Source organism: Cebus imitator, unplaced genomic scaffold (assembly GCF_001604975.1).
Source record: "Cebus imitator isolate Cc_AM_T3 unplaced genomic scaffold, Cebus_imitator-1.0 Scaffold68, whole genome shotgun sequence".
NCBI lineage: Eukaryota > Metazoa > Chordata > Mammalia > Primates > Cebidae > Cebus > Cebus imitator.
Genome location: NW_016107383.1, coordinates 8,110,828 through 8,129,276, shown reverse-complemented (window position 1 = coordinate 8,129,276; position 18,449 = coordinate 8,110,828). Strand labels below are relative to the sequence as shown.

Below are 18,449 nucleotides of genomic sequence, written 5' to 3'. Positions count from 1 at the left end.
GGAGAATAGAGGGTGCAGTGAGCCAAGATTATACCACTGCACTCCAGCCTGGGCAACAGAGCAAAACCCTGTCTCAAAAATAAAATAAAATAAGTGAAGGTACGCAAGATATAAAAAGGAAACCAAATTGAAATTCTAGATATGAACCTTAGAATTTATGAGATAGAAAGATACACTAGATGGGATTAAATATAAATTAGACAACTTACCTGGCAGGGGAGATACCATGATCACAAAGCTGGTTTTCCCAGGGCAAGGCTTATCCATTGCACTCTGGATGTGCTGACCTCTGCGATTTCCCCAAATGTGGGAAACTCGACTGCATAATTTGTGGTAGTGGGGGACTGTGTTCGTGCTTTCCCCTGGTCTATCAATTAAAAAAAAAAAAAAAAGAAATTATTAGACATTCTGGAAAAAAGGCTAGTGAACTTGAAGACATAAAAATAGAGGAGATTTTTCATAATGAAAAACAGATGGAAAAGAGAATTACAAAAAAAAAAAAGACTAAAGCATGAACAAGTTGAGCAATTTCAAGTGACCTAATATACATAAAATTTGAGTCCCTGAAAGAAGTAGGAGAAAGAAAATATATCTGAAGAAATAAAGCCCACAAATTTTCCAAATTTCATAAAAACCATTAACTCACAGATTTAAGAAATTCAGTAAATCTCAAGTACAAGAAACAAAGAAAACTAAAACAAAAAACATAATGATATTGCTAAAAAGGAATAATAAAGTTGGATTGTAAGGTTCAACATTAAGATGTTACTTCTCCCCCAAATTGACTGATATATTCAGAGAAGCCACAGTTAAATTCTCTAGACTTGTCTTCCTCTTTCTGCTACTGAATTGGCAAACTGATTCAAAAACACTTATGGAAAGACAAAGGAGATAGAATGGCCATCCTACCTTTGTAAAGAAGAAAATGTTCAAGAGCTAATACTATCTGATTTCAAACTTATTTTAAAGCTATAGTAATCAAAATAAGCTGCTATTAGTATAAATGAAGACAAATAGATTAATGAACAGAATAGAGTATACAGAAAAAAATCCAAAAGTCATGTGAAGAAAAGAAAAACTGCAGACTGGGAGAAAATATTTGCAAAGCATACGACTTATGGTTTCATCCAAACTACATAACGCTCAACAGACAGTGGTAAGAAAACAAAACAAAACCACAAAAGGCAAAAATTTGGACACTTTACCAAAAAAGATTTACGTAACTGACAAATAAGCACATGAAATGATTCTTAAATATAATTAGTCATTACTAAAATGCAAATCAAAGTCAAAATGACCTCCCTTTGCACCAATTAGGAAGAGTTAAAATTATCAACACCAACCATGCCAATTGTTGGAGTATGTGTGGAGTAACTGGAACTTTAATGAACGGCTGTTGGGAAAGCAAACTGGTGTGACCAATTTGGTAATCAGCTCACCATTTCTTACAAAATTAAATGTATGCCAGACATACAATTCAGTTGTTTCACGCCTAGATAATTACCTGATAAATGAAAGCAGGTGTCCAAACAGAGACTTGCATACTTATATTCATGGCAGCTTTATCCATAATAGCTGAACATCCAAACGTCCATGAACACGTAAAAGGAAAAACTCTGTGGTATCCACATAATGAAATGTGAATCAGTATTAAAAAGGAATTAACAATTGATACATACTATAACCTGGATCACTGTCAAAACAATTACGCAGAGTGAAATGAGACAGATTTTTAAAAAGATATGTACAATATGATTCCATTTTCATAAAATTTTAGGAAATGCAAACTAATACAGAATGACAGAAAGCAGACTAGCAGTTACTTGGAAAGAGGGAAGTGGGAGAGACGGGAGGGATGAAATTGGAAGGGTGAAGGGTGAGGGATGATGAACTTTTGCTCTTGAGTGCACTGACATTTTCATGGGAATCTACATATGCCAAAACTCATTAAACTGTACACTTCAGTATTTGCAATTCTTCATATCAATTTAGTGCAGTGTATCCCAAATGTCTGCTAGTTACAGGGCTTACCTCGGACCAACTGGAAAAGTAAACTCTTTTTCTTTTTGCCTTATCTCCAACATATTTTTCTCCAGTGTCCAGAGTTATTTTTTTCCCCTTCTGCTATTTTCAAGTCCTGTAAGGCTCAATGTTTTTATATTTGACAGCATAGTCAGAAAGAATGAATAGAATAATACATGTCAATATTGCCTAGGTGTCAGGTATTTAACATAAGGTCCTTGAGACGTATTCATTGCAGGCTGTTTCTTAATTATTACTCTTCTCAAAGTCATTTCCATTTTAAATGAAAACCTGAAAAGGCTTACTTAACATAAAGCAATGCGTTACATATAGGCCAAATGACAACCAGTATTACATCTTGGTAGAATGTGGGATGATTTGCGGAAGGAGGTCTCCAGGGGTCATTTTCATTGATCAACAAGTAACATATTCTTTTCTAAATTTGGCTTTGAGTCTTAGTAATAACAATGAGTTATATTTGTATAGGATACTAATGATTACAAAGTGCTTTCACATTTACTATCTCATTCAGACTTGCAAAGACCTTTGAAGGTGAAATTAGCATCAATTTACTAATAATAAAGTTGACATTAAGACTGGTCAGCAGCTTGTTTTCTATTAAAAGCCAAAAGTGGAATTTGAGCCGAACTATTTGACTTTCAGTTCAACAATCTGTCCTTGAAACATAGTTGCATCTAGTTTAAATAACAAATTCCTTGAGAGCAATGAACTCTTTGCCTCTTCTTACACAAAACCTTCCTGAATTAATCAGCAACATTGCCTGGTTTATGGATAGGAATTTTGCACATTTTAAATATTTAATTTCAAGTGGTGGGAATAAAAAGAAGAAATCTTGTAAAATAATATTATTATTTTAAAGAATAAAATGCCATCAAATCCTTGATCTGAACCACTTGATTTCTTGTCCTTCTGAACAAAGAAGAGGTGAGGGTGACACAAAGCACTGTCTTATTCAAGAATGTAGTCATATCCCAACATTCTTGACATCCCTTGAGGCAGGATTAGTTTAAGAATTTGCTCACACAGGATTGATCATTCCCTTCAATGGAAGACCCATCTTAGAGACTCAAACCCCCCTCAGTGTCTTCTCAGTCTTGGAGCCCAACTTCTTCTATGCTGGAGTTTGTGGCTTACATTGTAGGGTAGAAAGATTAGCCCTTGTCTTTAAGAGGCTACCAATCTAATTAGGAAAGAAAGATTAACAAATTGTTGGAAATGAACAGACATACCAGTTTTTAGTATCCGCTAGATTAAAAAAAATTTGATGTATCTTATTTGTCTCACAGACTTTTAAAAAGAAACCTCAAAAGTTACATATTGTACTCACCTTTTCCTAGATCAGGATACCCATTCATGATAAATGGGCTTTGAAAACACAGCTAGAAAATGATAGAGACAGAGTTTAAATTCTAATATAATTCTAAAATGTTTATCTCTCCACTAATCCAAAATGAAAGATAAAAACCTCTACATATATATTCTATTGTTTATAAAACATAGATACCAAAGTAATTCAAAGGTGGAAGAATGGTTTTTATATTTTACGGCACTAAGTAGTACTGAAACGATTGGACATCATATGCAAAAAAATGAGCCTCAGTCCTTAACTCACAGCTTAGACAGGAAACAACTAAATGGATCATGAGCTTAAATATAAGAGCTGAAATTCCAATAGCTCTAAAACAAAACGGGGGAGGGGAGCTTTCATGTTTATTGATTAGGCAAAGGTTTCTTAAACAGGATATTGAGCATAACCCAGGAGAGAAAAAAAAATAGATTGTGTTTCTTCAAAAGGAAAAATTTCTGCTCCCCAAAATACACTGTTAATAGATTGAAAAGACAAGCTATAGACTAGAGAAAAAATGGGCAAAACACATATTTAGTAAAAGCAGTTTTAGAATATACATATATTTTCTTTCAGGAATTAATATAAAGATAACTTAATTCTTAAAATAAGCAATAGATTTGAATAGAAACTCCACCAAAGAATATTAATCGAATGAAAAGATGTTTAACATAATTAGTCATTAGGAAAATGCAAATTAAAACCACAATGACATGTCACTACATACCTACTTGGTATCTAAAGTAGGTATGTAGTGAATATCTTGAACAATATTATTGACAATACCAACTTTGGTGTATATGTGATGCAACTGAAATACTCATATGTTGCTTGCGGTAATGCAAAATAGTACAGGCCTTTTGGGAAAATGATTGGCATTTCCATATCATGTTACACATATACCTACTTTGTAACCTAGCAGTCCAACTCAGAATTATTACTGAAGAAAAATTTTTCCATGTAAAGACTTCAATAGATATATGAAGTAAATACATAAACCTTATTCATAGTAGCCAAACATTGGAGCAAAGCCAAACAGCCCTCAGTTTTGTAAATATATAAACAAATTTTGGTATTTTTATATAATGAAATGCTACTTGGCCATTAAAATAAACTATCAATACATGCAACAATATGGAAACATCCAAAAAGCATAACATCAGAAAACACATATTGTACATTCCCACTTAAATGACATCTGAAGAAGGCAAAATCCATGGAGAGAGAAAATAGATTAGAGGTCAGGTGTTGGGGGTGGGGAAGTACAGGATTAACTACAAGGGTCATAAGGAAACCTTTTTTTTTGGTGATGGAAATGTTCTATAACTTGATGGCAGCCTTGGTTAAAGGACAATGTAAATTTGTCGAAGTTCATCAAATGGTACAATCAAAAGTAGAATTTTACTATATACATAAATTACTCCCAAACATCTGATTTATAAAAGAGGATATCATGTATTAGTAAATGCTAAAAGACTTCAGAGAATATAAAGAAATATAGGAAATGAAATAATGCATAGACCCTTGTGTGCAAAATGGATAAAAGACATTCAGATGTGGCTCTGTAAGAAGGAGGTGACCATTCACTTCCTGGAGTATACTAGAGTGGACCATCAAATTTTGTGGCTGGAAAGAGAAACTGATGTGCCAAACACAGGAAAGTGAACAGACTATGGCCACTACAATTGGGAATAATTCAAAGTTGGTTAGGAAGTCATAAATTCAAAGTTGATTAGGAAGAATAAGGCCAGACTATCTGGTCATGAATGTGGTCATTATGTGGCTATGGATATCTGATCTTACAGAGTGGCCAATTTAAACTAACGATTGACTTTTATTGTATAAAGCTGGGGCCATAATGATCACTTTAATAGTTAATTCATAGCTTATGTATATCTGTCTCCAAGCAAGATTCAGGCATTAAAATTCACATAGAGGAATTTGGGGTAAGCAACTTGAATTCAACAAGCAGTGACTCCGTGATAAGCATTATGAAAAGCACTTAGCACATCTTAATTTATTCACACAATTGTAACACAAGGTTGATATTATGCGCAGTTAGAAAGAAACTGGCTATTTCATGCCTCCCGCCCTTCAGGGCTATTGTAGGAATTTCTTCTTTTATTAAATTACTTATTCATTCAGCAAACATTTTTAAATTATAAATTATATACTGCATCCAGTTAATAGTACAGGCCCATTTTAAACTCAAATCTTTGACTAAAACCCACAACTTCAAAAATGATCTGTGCTAATAAAGTAGAAAATAAAATAGTCAAGAGGTCCAGAAACAGTCTACATCATTTTGATTTTAATCCTGTTTATATTTTATGTCCTTAAAATATATTTAATGTTAATGCATCAATCAAATGAGATCATGGAACTAAATAGTCTTCAGGATTCTTTCATCCTATGTTGTTCTATGATTTCGACTTTACTCAGAATAGAAAAAAAATGGTTAAAATTATTCTAGATTTAACAGCAATTGGCTATTGTTGATGCTGGGTATGCTACATAGATTCCTCGTCCGGGCTGTCATCTGTTTTTCTCTCTCTGCCACAAATGTAGGCTACTGTTAAGCAAAAGCTGAGTCTCTCCCAGGTATTTAGGTTGGTGCAAAAGTAATTGCGTTTTTGCCATTAAAAGTGGAAAAATGCCTTTTGCGATTACTTTTGCACCACCCTAATAGTACCTCTTGTTGAAGGGAGCCACCTCCCTGTACTGTATATTCCCAGCCTTACATCTGTGTTCATGGGGTGGCTGCTTGATGCTGAAATATAAGGGGGCCTCGTGCTTCCACTTAAACTATCCCTGAACGCCATGCCCGTTTCAGAGCTTCCCATGGATTTCTGAGGTTTCCTTTTAACTGGCATTGCAGTTCACCTTCTTCTGCCCAATTCCACTTCTCTTACATGCATTCAGATGTAATCCCCGAGCTCACTCCCCCTATAAAGCCTTTGCATCCAGATCTCCATCTAAAGTCTATGTTCCATAAACCTGGGCCAGGATCTATGGCATCGATCAATAATAATTAATTAATTAAACATAAATACCATTTAAAACATGGCACATTTTAATCATTATATAGGAAAAGTCGAACTGATCTGAATTTGTCATCTTTTTCCATGTAGATATTTATTTCAAACATTACATAAGACAGTATGCCATTATATATGTTTAAGCTAATATTGAGAGTAATTGGTCAAAAATCGCTAAACATAGAAATAACCATTTGCATACAACTCTATAGTTTACTTATGTGCAAAGCATTTTACAAGTGTAGTAAGAGATCTCATGAATTGCACAATATAGCCTCCTGAGAACTCTCAAACATAAAATAATCAGTGGGAGGCAGAGAAAGACGGCCAGATAGAAGCCTCCAATAATTGCCACCCCACTTCCACAGGAAGAACAAATCCAACAACTATTCACACAAAAAAGCATCCTCATGAGAACAGAAAACCAGATGCACAATCAAAATACTGACTTTAACATCATATTAAGGAAAGAGGCGCTGCAGGGGGTAGAAAGACAGTCTTGAATTGCCTACATCACCCTCGCCTCCACCCCACAGCAGACCTGTGGCATGGAGTGAGAATCTGTGCACTTGGGGAAGGAAGGGCACAGGGATTGTGAGGTGTTGCCTTAGAGCTCAGTGCTATCCTGTAACAGTGGAAAGCAGCACAGTGAAGAACTCAGCTGGTGGCTGAGAGAACATTTAGACCAGTCCTAGTCAGAGGCAAATCATCCGTGCCAGTGAGTGGAAACTGAGTTCAGGCAAGCCCTACCATCATGGGCTCAAGTGCACTGGGGTCCTAACTAAACTTGAAAGGCAGTCTAGGCCACACGGATTACAATTCCTAGGCAAGTCCTGGTGCTATGCTGGTCTCATAGGCAGTGAACTTGGGGTGCATTCGACCTACTGAGGCACCAGCTAGGGCAGCCAAAGGAGTGTTTGCATCACCCCTCCCCGAAACCCAGGCAGTGCAGCTCACAGCTCTAGGACTCTATTCCTCTGCTTTGAACGGAGGAGAAGCAGGAGTAAAGAGGACTTTGTCTTGCATCCTGGATACCAGCTTACTGACAGCAGAATAGAGTACCAGACAGAATCCTCAGGCCCACATTCCAGGCCCTAGCTCCCAGATATCATTTCTAGACACACTGTGGGCCAGAAGAGAACCTGCATCTCTGAAGAAAAAGACCCAGTCCAGGTGAGATTCATTATCTGCTCATTAAAGAGCCCTTGGGCCCTGAATAATCAGCAGTGGTAGCCAGGCATTGCTTGCTTTGAGCCCTGGCTCAGAGACTTAGAGATTTAAAGAGACTCAGAGCCTTGCTGGCTTCAGGTGTGACCCAGCACATTCCCAGCCGTGGTGGTTACAGGGAGAGACTCCTGCCTGAGGAAAGCAGAGGGAAGAGTAAAGGAGGCTTTGTCTTGCAGTTTGTGTACCAGCTTGGCCACAGTGGATGGAGTGGAGCACAAAGCAGACTCCTTGGGTTTCCCAGTTTCAGGCCTTGGCTCCTGGATGGTATTTCTAGATCTGCCCTGGGCCGGAGGGAAGCCCACAGTTCCGAAGGAAGAGATCCAGGCCTGAAAGCATTTACCTCAAGCGAGCGAACTAAAGAGCCCTCTAGCCTTAAGCGAATGTCAGAGTAGCCAGGCAGTGCTCATTGTGGGCCTGGGGCAGTGGTGGCCGCGGAACGAGACTCTTCAATTGAGGAACGGTAAGGAAGAGTAAGAGGGACTTTGTCTTGTGGGTTGGGTGCCAGCTTAGCTGCAGCTGAACAGAGTACCAGGTAAATTCCTAAGGTTTCCAACTCGAGGCCCTGGCTCCCTGACAGGATCTCTGGAACTTCCCGGGGAGAGGAATTCACTGCCCTGAAGGGAAGGACCCAAGCCTGTCTGGATTCACCACCTGCTAATTGTAGAGCCCTTGAGCCTTGAGTGAAGACAGATGGTAGCCGGGTACTGGTCACTGTGGCTGTGGGCGAGACTCAGGGCTGTGCTGGCTTTGGGTCTGACCCAGCACGGTCCAGTGGTGGTCGCCACAGGACAGCTTATGTCACCCTTTACTCAGCTCCAGGCAGCTCAGCACAGAGAGAAGACTCCATTTGTTTGGAGGAAAGCAAGGAGAGAGAATAAGCATTTCTGCCTAACAAGGAATTGATAACCAAATTATATAAGAAACTGAAACAACTAAGTTTGAAAAACATCTATTAATCTGATTAGAAAATGAGCAAAAGGTCTGAATAGACATTTCTCAAAAATTGCAAACAGGTATATGAAAAGGTGCTCAACATCACTGATCATCAGAGAAATGCAAATGTAAACTACAATGAGATATCATCTCACCCCAGTCAAGATGGCTTTCATCTGAAAGACAGGCAATAATGAATGAGGTGAGGATGTGGTGAAAGGGAAACCCTATCTACTGTTGGGGGGAGTGTAAATTCGGACAAGCACTGTGGAGGACAGTATAAACAATACAGAGGTTCCTCAGAACACTAAAAACAGAACTACCATATGATTCAGCAATCCCACTGCTGAGTATATACCCAAAAGAAAGGAAATCAGTAAACTGAAGCAATATCTGTACTCTCATGTTTATTGCAGTGCTATTCACAATAGCCAATGTTTGATAGCAACCTAAGTGTCTACTAACAGATGAGTAGATAAAGAAGATGTGGTACATATTCACAGTGGAATACTATTCAGCCACAAAAAGTATGAGATCCTGTCATTTTCAACAACATGGATGGCCCTGGGTAGTGTGTTTGGATTTGAAGCTCTAAAATAAAACAGACAAATATGATGCCTCTCCTACCTACAAATATTCACACACAAAAACCTATGTGTAGAAGGTAAGGTAACTGTTGTTATACAGTTTAATTTTACCTGAGCTCAAAGCATAAGGATTTTATCACAAGCTAAATATTAACAACATGATAAAAAGAATCTCTCATGCCTATAATCCCAGCACTTGGGGAGGCCAAGTCAGGGGGATCATGAAGTCAGGAGTTTGAGACTAGCCTGGCCGACATGGTGAAACCCTATCTCTACTAAAAATACAAACATTAGCTAGGCATGGTGATGGGTGCCTGCAATTCCAGCTACTTGGGAGGCTGAGGCAGGGGAATTACTTGAAACTAGAAGGTGGAGGTTGCAGTAAGCCAAGATTGTGCCACTGCATTCCAGCCTGGGCAACAAGAGCGAAACTCCCATCTGAAAAAATAAATAAATGAAAGAATCTCATTGTAAAATACACTATTGAAAGGTAGGATCCCCAAAATACTTCCTAGGGCATAGCATAGTATTTTCTATTCCTCTACCAATAAAATTCACATTTAGACTGCAAAGAAATCAAAGCATGTGAAAATCAAGCTCTAAAAATTATCTTATTCAATTTTTGAAAGCATATGAGAAAATATTTGGGACCAAGAATCATAAAGATGAAAATATGAATAAAATAGGAGTTCTAAAAGTGCTTTTATTTTTAGACCATTATTGTCCTACCCATATTGAGTTAATACAGCTGGAAGATTCCAATGCAATTAGAGGTAGAAGGAAGAATGTACAGGTCTGGGACAAGTCAGGATGACATAGTTTATTATTAGCTTCAGTAACTGGTAATTAATTTGCGCAGTCAGCATCTATTTGTTGATCTCTTTCAAAGTGTCAGGTTTTGTACTAGAAGTTATTTCCATCATAATCTTATGGAATCTGGGCCATAAGTTTTTTTCAAGCAGGATGCTATGGAAGTATACATTACTTTCGGAGTCTTAAATAGCATTGCCTACTAAGCAAAGATAAAAAGAATTTGTCTAACAATATTTTAAAGTGACAAATTACTATTGATTTTTAAACATTTCCACATTTGAGTGTGCTTATATTCAGTTCAATTCAACTAACAAGTATTGGCATTTATTATATGCAAAGTATTATGCATAGGCTGTTAGAAGTTCAAATGTGATTAAGACAAGGGTTATTCAAAAGTTTATTACATTTGAGGAAAGAAAAACACGTAATTTTGTTAAAATATAGAATCTGGTGAATATTCTTAAAATCTATATACATAGACATGCCTGAAATGGTTTCAAATGCGAACTCCAGACAGATGCAATAATTAAGGATGCAAAAGAAAAAGTAGGCAAGGGAAAATTTTGTTTTGTTGTTGTTCGGTTTTTTTGTGTGTGTGTGTGTGTGTGTGTGTGTGTATAACTAAGTGTAAGTAAAATAAATCAAGACTTAATATCTGAAAATGCCTCTTTTCCTTACAAAAGCTAAGGAAGGCAATTAAGTCCACTCATTTAGCAGAAATTCAAAAGCTACTCCTGATTTTTTTAGTATTTGCTGAGAGTTATAGCTAACAATTTTGCAGAAAATGCTATAAAAGGTAATAAAGGATCATATTTTTTCACATTGAATAGATTTGAACTCAAGATAAAATTGACTTCTATTGGAGAAAATGTATATGCAGTCTAAATTTTAGCTTTCTGTATAAAAAGGCTGAAAAATCTTGGCAAATATATTAGTTATGACATAGACAAATAATAATTCCAATACAGACAGGTATAGAATATGGTAATAAACTATAATAACACACAAACAGGCCGGGCGCGGTGGCTCACGCTTGTAATCCCAGCACTTTGGGAGGCCGAGGCGGGTGGATCACGTCAAGAGATCGAGACCATCCTGGTCAACGCGGTGAAACCCCGTCTCTACTAAAAATACAAAAATTAGCTGGGCATGGTGGCACACGCCTGTAGTCCCAGCTACTCGGGAGGCTGAGGCAGGAGAATTGCTTGAACCCAGGAGGCGGAGGTTGCGGTGAGCCGAGATCGCGCCATTGCACTCCAGCCTGGGTAACAAGGGCGAAACTCCGTCTCAAAAAAAATAAAAAAATAAAAAATAACACACAAACAAGTGAAATCAAATCAAGGAGTCCAGAAAAACACGTATAAAGAAAATAACTATCTGTGTGTGTGTGATGGAGTCTCACTCTGTCACCTAAGCTGAAGTGCAATGGTGCAATCTCAGCTCAATGCAACCTCTGCCTTCCAGGTTCAAAAGATTCTCCCGTCTCGGCCTACTAAGTAGCTGGGATTATAAGCGCCCACCATGACACCTGGCTAATTGTTTGTATTTTTGGTAGAAATGGGGTTTCACCATGTTGGCCAGGTTTGTGTCGAACTCCTGACCCAAGGTGATCTGCCCACCTTGGCCTCCCAAAGTGCTGAGACTACAGGCGTGAGCCACTGAGCTCAGCCCCCTAAAGAATATAACTTTAAGAAAAATCAAGGAGAGTGTGGGAAAGAGAGAGAGACAGAAGAATCAAGACTAAATGAAAGGGAAAATACTTTTATTTTTAGACCATCGTTGTCATATCCATATTTAGTTCAGATCAGCTGGAAGTTTCCAATGCAGTCAGAGATAGAAGAAAAGACATACAGGCTGGGACCAGTGAGGAAAACTTAGTTCACACCTGGTAGTTTGGTGGAGGACATTTAACACCACAGAATAGCTGTTCAAGTACTAGAAATGCTGAAAAGCCAGAGGACAGTGAAACAACTCAAAGATTAACAACAGAAGAGAGCTGGTAACACTCCTAGCACTGGCAAGTTAAAGAGGTCAGTGACCATGAACCAGCACTCCCTCTAAAAACTAGATTCATGAAGCTGAATCAGCCACTGTTGGAACTGCTGCCTGGAACTGGAGCTTAGGGGAAGAGCTCCCTGGACAGTGCCTTCCTTCCTGCCTCCAACCTATTGCTAATACTTCCCATTTGCTAGTTAAACCATCCAGGAGCCAGAGAAATATGGTCTGCAGAGATAAGATGTCTATGACACAGAGCAAAGCAGGGAAAGAGTGGGAAATGGAGGTCAGAACAGAGAAGCAGAGAACAGCCCAGGACTAGAGAAACTCACCAAAACACAGCAAGAGTCAGCAGTCCAATAACAAGTCTCTGGCCTTTGTGAGGAAACCAATCTGAAGGAGAAACGATGAGTACAAAACGGATAATTCCTAGAATGAAGTGTGGAGTCAGGGTACAAAAATCTAGATATGTCCAAAGAAGCAGATACTTAAAGGATATGCCAGTTACTTCAGGTTATCGTGCCCTTGCTCATCAAGGAGAATTAGAATGAGAACCAGGGAGCCCAATAAACAATCCCCATGAGCGAAGAGCATGGGAACGCAGAACTTAAATTTTGAAAAGACCATTCAAATAGCATTACCTTAAAAATAGGATATAGACAGGAAATCAGAAATGTCAGTCTGAAGACTTCTTCAAACAGGACATAAGGCATGAAAGCAACAAGGTCTTTGTTAACCTTGCTTACTCTTAGAGAGTTAACTTTCCATAGACCAACATGTAAAGATTTCACTGGATGGAGATTGGGCAGCAGTGGGAGCACTGATTCCTTGCTGTGTGGTCTCAGTACAGAGGGACTGAGGATATACTGAGGTTAGGTGTCTATGAGTTGTAGCTTACTTTGGGTATCTGCTTATATATGTGTCTATATTTATACTTAATATTACCATTTGGGGCATCCTTTTTAGCTAGCTTAACATAAAATCATTAAAATATGAACTTTGGCTCCCAATATCTAGTGTGATACTAGATATATGGTAATCAGTAATAAATGTAAATTAATCACATAGTCTCAGGAAACTTTATATGTAATTTGATTCCATCTTTGGATTTCTAAGCTAATGAGGATCCTTTATTTTACGTATTTGAGCTGCTGTAAAGTGGGACTACTATTGAGTTTCAAGGTAGATTAATGGCATAAAAAGCAAATGATTTAAAATAATGCCTTGTTAATAGTAAGTACTTGACTGTGCATATTAGTTTTTTTTAGATTTTATATGACTTTTTTGGTATTTTACAAAAATTAAATATACCTGTTCTAAATAGAGAACTACTTGATATCTTTGATCCCAACCTGGTGCCCAAACTAGAAAAGGCAGATGAGATAAACGGTACCCTTTGCAGCATCCTGCCTAGACAGGTTCCATTCAAGCATCTGTGTATTCATTCAGCAGCTGCTCCATTTATACTGATGATGCTTAAGTGTATGTGTTTCCTGACCTCTGTCGTGTGCAATTAACTGCCCATGAGACATTTGCCCATTTAGACGTATCCACCTCAAGCCTATCATTTCCAAATTGAAAATTTAACTCCTGTGTTATCAATTCAGGAAAGAATGTCATCACAAACTAGTTCTCAAGTCAGAGTTAGTGAATTATTCTTGATTTATTCAATAGTCACTTCTACTCCCAATCGTTAGCCATGTATTTTAACTACTTGCTGTATGTTTTTAAACAGGAAGCAACTCACATTTATCTACCCCATTGCCAGTACTTCAATGCAGAATACCATAATGACTTGACTAGAGTACCCACACAGACTTTCAAATTATCACCTATTCTTTCTACTGTACTGGTTTCCCTATGCACTATTATGTTTTCTGAGTGTGCTTTTTGAGGATCCATATTTGATTATGCCATTTTCATATGTAAAGCTCTTAAAATGCCCTTGCTTTCAGAATAAAGTTCATGCCTTCAGGATAAATCTTCCTTGGCATAGAATATAAATGGCTATATGACCCCTGCTTTCATCTTTAGCCTCATCTCATACAACTTCTTATCTTCTAATCTCCAGTGACACTGAACAGGAATATACCAAGCTGACGTTCTCTTTCTCTGGATCATTCTTTATATTTGACCGATCCCTTGTAACTGCCTATCTTCTGAACACAACTTAAAAGGAAAAGATAACACAGTCAGGGAGAACATCTGGAAATTTATGGAAGGAATATAGGCATGTGGAAAGAATTTGTGGTCTAGAATGCTTGTGCCAGAAATGGAATATAAAGAAGAAATTCTAGTGAGAACTCACTGGATTTTACTGAAAAGTAATAAATAGATGAATTTCCAAGAGAACACTAAGTCCTCTGCTTGGGAAAATACCAGTGACATTAGGAGCAATACGGAAATTGAGATAGGAACTCTATGCTAGTCTCTCTATCTGTAAAATGAGAATGATACTATCTGCTTTACATGTATCCTACAGGGTCATCATGAAAGTGATATAGCAACGTGAAAGTGCTTTGAAATAACACATTTCTATAAAATTTGAAAAGGCTTATTTCACGAATTGGCCAGACCACATCATACTGTTAGGACTCTGGCATTCTGCCCCCTTCTGCAAGAATCTTCATCTAGAATGTAGCACCAGTAGTAACTTCTACGTAGACACAGAGGGTAGCTGCTGCCAGAGAAATTACTCAAGTTCTTGAATGTTTCCAATTGGTCTTATTTACCAGAAATGATGGTATTATGGGTAAACTGACAAATGGAGGCTTTCTGGGCAAAAGAGGTTTTTTTCTTTTAAGTGATCAAGTGGTACTTGGAGCTGAAGTATAATCCTGCATAGAGTACTTGAAGCAGGAGTGCGGGAGAGTTAAATAAGCTGCTCAATTGTTGGTACCAGGCGTCAGAAGCAAGAGCAGAAAACCTATGCCAGATATTCATTTGGCACTTTTCAGCCATTTGAGAGACTACAAAAGAAAAATTATGTCACCACTGGGTTCTGTATTATGGTGACACACTCAACTATGACAAAACAGAGCAAGGAATTAAGGAATTATTTATTCTTTGGTAAAGTTTTTAAATTGAGAAACGCACTTTTTAAACTCTGCTTCTGATACTTCATCCTTGGGGGCTAAAACATGCAGTGAACTTTTAAAAACAAACCTGAGATTTTTCAAGCTACATGTCTAAGTATCAATTTGTGAAAACATAGATTTAAAGGCAAAAGATATAAAGTAGATCTCTTTGAAGATATTATATTTTAGAGTGTCATAATTTGTCCTTTCTATTCATAAGAAAGTGAAAAGTGTAGCTAATTACAATAAGCTAAAGAGAAGAAAATATGAACTACAGAGGAAACTAATCAGACATTTATTTTATTCACAACCATCATAATAAAAGCTCAAAATTAAAGATACTTCAAATATACCCACATGAGGACAAAATCTGGAACAAACAAAACAACCTTATTCAGTATTTTTGATTGTATAAATAGCATTATCTTTCATTGTATTATGCTGAAATTAAATCAGACAATTTCAGAGAGAGATTTATTGAGTTCCTACAGTGTCACGTATGATTCTTGGATTTGAGGAAAAGTGAGACTAACCAGACACGGTTTCTCTATTCATAGAAATCACTTCCAGCAAGGGAATCATAATAAACAAATAGAAGACCAATAGGAAGCATCTATGCTGTTCTAGGTGAAAAATAGAAATATTAGTGTAGCAGTGGAAATATACTGATCAGATTCAGGATATATTTTGAAGGTACATTATCCTGGATTTCCCAATTCATTGCATGTATAAATGAGAGAAATAGATGAGTCAAAGATGATAAAAAAATAAAATATGGAAAAAAAGTTGAAATTATAGTGAGATCACAAAAGAAAGTCGAATTGATTAAGCACAAGAACAACACGGATGCTTCCTATTGGTTTCCCTGCCATACTGCAGTCTTTTATTTTATCATCCACATTGGAGCCATGGCATCTTTAAAAAGCAATCATTAAATCACAAACACTACTGATTAAAATGAAATGGTATTCCATTATACTATATTCAAATATAATGCCCTAAAATAAACAGGGTCCTATTATACTGGCTCATCTAATCTTCTTTGCTCTTCATTCTATGCATTGATTTTCAGCCACACTGGCAGAAATGTGTTCCAACACACAAAACATTTCATCTGCTCAAGGCCCTTTCCCTAGTTAAGCTTTTTGTTTGAAATGCTCTACTTTTTATCAATCTGGTCTCTCCCTGCCTCAGAAAGATCTTCCTTTACTATCTTTGCTGAAACAATGCCTCTCATTCCCTCTGGCAATCACAAATCACTTTCTGCCACTTAACCTACTTACAGTTTCTACTGTTACCCGTCCTTGAAGACATTTGTTTGCTTATTAGGTTTCCCTTGCTAGAAGTGATTTGTATGAATAGAGACACGATGTCTGCATTATTCTCACTTGTCCCCAAATCCAAGATTAATGCCTGACACAGTAGGAACTCGATACATTTCCCTCTGAAATTTTCTTATTTAATTTTGACATAGTACAATGAAAAATGAAGCTATTATTTTTTGTTTGTAATAGTAATTTTGTTTGTTTCAGGTTTTGTAATACTTCATTTGTCAGGCTTACTATACATTAGGCAGTTGGCTAAGCACTTCATTTCCCTTATGTACTTCAATTTTTGCAACACACTAGAATTGCATGATATCCCGCAGCCTTCCCTTCATCCACAGATAACTTTTAACACTTCTGGACAAATAAAACATAAGCTTCTTGGAAAATGTTTGTTTAGGGAATACACTGGAGCTGTTCTTTCTTCTTTCCATTTTAAAATCTGGGAGTGTGATACCCAAATCTGTAGCAGCTAACCACGAGTAAAGGATTAAGAAAATCTGAGTGTCACTCTGACATAGTTCAGCTTTTGACCTGATGCCAGCACCTAGCTATCTTCAGACTCCTTGTTATTTGAAAAAAAACAAAAAACAAAAAACAACAACAAAAAAGTAAACCCTTATTTATTGAAGATACTGTTGAAGGGATCTACTTGCAACTAAAACTATTCTGATGTCATCCAGATGTCAAGGTTAAAAAAAAAAAAAATCATGCTAATTGGCTGGGTGTGGTGACTCATGCCTGTAATCCCAGCAGTTTGGGAGGCTGAGGCAGGCAGATCACTTCAGATGTTTGAGACCAGACTAGGCAACATGGTAAAACTCTGTCTCTACAAAAAATATAAAAATTAGCCAGTCATGGTGGTACGTGCCTGTAGTCCCAGCTACTCAGGAGGCTGAGACACAAGAATCGCTTGAATCTGGGAGGTGGAGACTACAGTGAGCCGAGATTGCTCCACTGCTCTCCAGCCTAAGTGACAGAGTGAGACTTTGTCTCAAAAACAAAATAAAAATAAAAAAGTTTTTGCAAACTTATTTAGAAAAAGAATAAACTTGTAGATGTATATCCATGTATTTTGTATGTGTGTATTAAGTAGACATCTGTCTTTCTAAAATGAGTTAAAGTGCAACAAAGTGTCTCATCCTTCAATTTTGGTCATTCCATAACGGAATATCAGTACAAATTAACATTTCTTTGGGCAATATTTCTCAAATTCAAGTATTCTTCATAATTCTCTGTGAATATTTTGCAAATGTAAACACTTTAAAATAATCCAGTGTATTAAGGTTCATATAGATTAATGATCTGAGTAATTCTGAAATATATTGTAGCCTGAAAAATCTGTCGAAATTTTGCACTGCATAATTATATGTAGATAAATCTTCAGCTTGAAAACGTTACACCAAAGAGAGGTTTTTTTTTTTTTTTTTTTTTTTAAAGAGATGGGGTCTTGCTATCTTGACCAGGCTGGTCTTGAACTCCTGGCTTCTAGAGATTCTCCTACCTTGGCCTCCCAAGTGTTGGAATTACAGGCATGAGCCAATGCATATGCCAAGAGAGTATTTTATTGGATTAATCAATTGGTTCTACCTGAGAGAGGGATTGTAGGAGAACTAGATAGTGTAAGTCTGGCTGCCTCGCCAGCAGACTGGACACACCCACCTATTCTGCACCCAGCACCTAACTCTGCACCCAGCACCTATCTCTGCACTCGGCATCGGCCTCTGCTCCCGGCACCTGCCTCTGCACTCGGCACCTAGCTCTGCACAGGGTTCCCCTGGAAGGCTAAGGCTGATGCAACCCTGGCCAGCTCTTGTACTAGAAAAACCCGCCCAACAACCCGCCAACCAATAGTGGCCCGCCCCGTCCCAATCCCGCTCCCCTGGAGCCAATCAGAGCACCCAGCTGTTGCTTGTTACCCACAGTCACAAAAACCCCACGCCCCAGGAAGTCAGCGCGACTTCTCTGGCCCTTTTCCCCAGACCATAGAACCTCGCCCGGGAGCTGAATAAATTGGCATTTAATTTTCTTTTTTTTCTTTTTTTTTTTTTTGAGGCGGAGTTTCA

At 37.7% G+C, this 18,449-nt stretch overlaps 1 non-coding gene across 1 annotated transcript; it reads left to right on the top strand.

Annotated features, from left to right (window-relative positions):
* The first annotated feature begins 201 nt into the window (after positions 1-201).
* On the top strand, positions 202-365 carry LOC119471670. The gene has a single exon (XR_005200725.1). It is a non-coding gene; the product is annotated as a U1 spliceosomal RNA (small nuclear RNA).
* Positions 366-18,449: the final 18,084 nt, after the last annotated feature.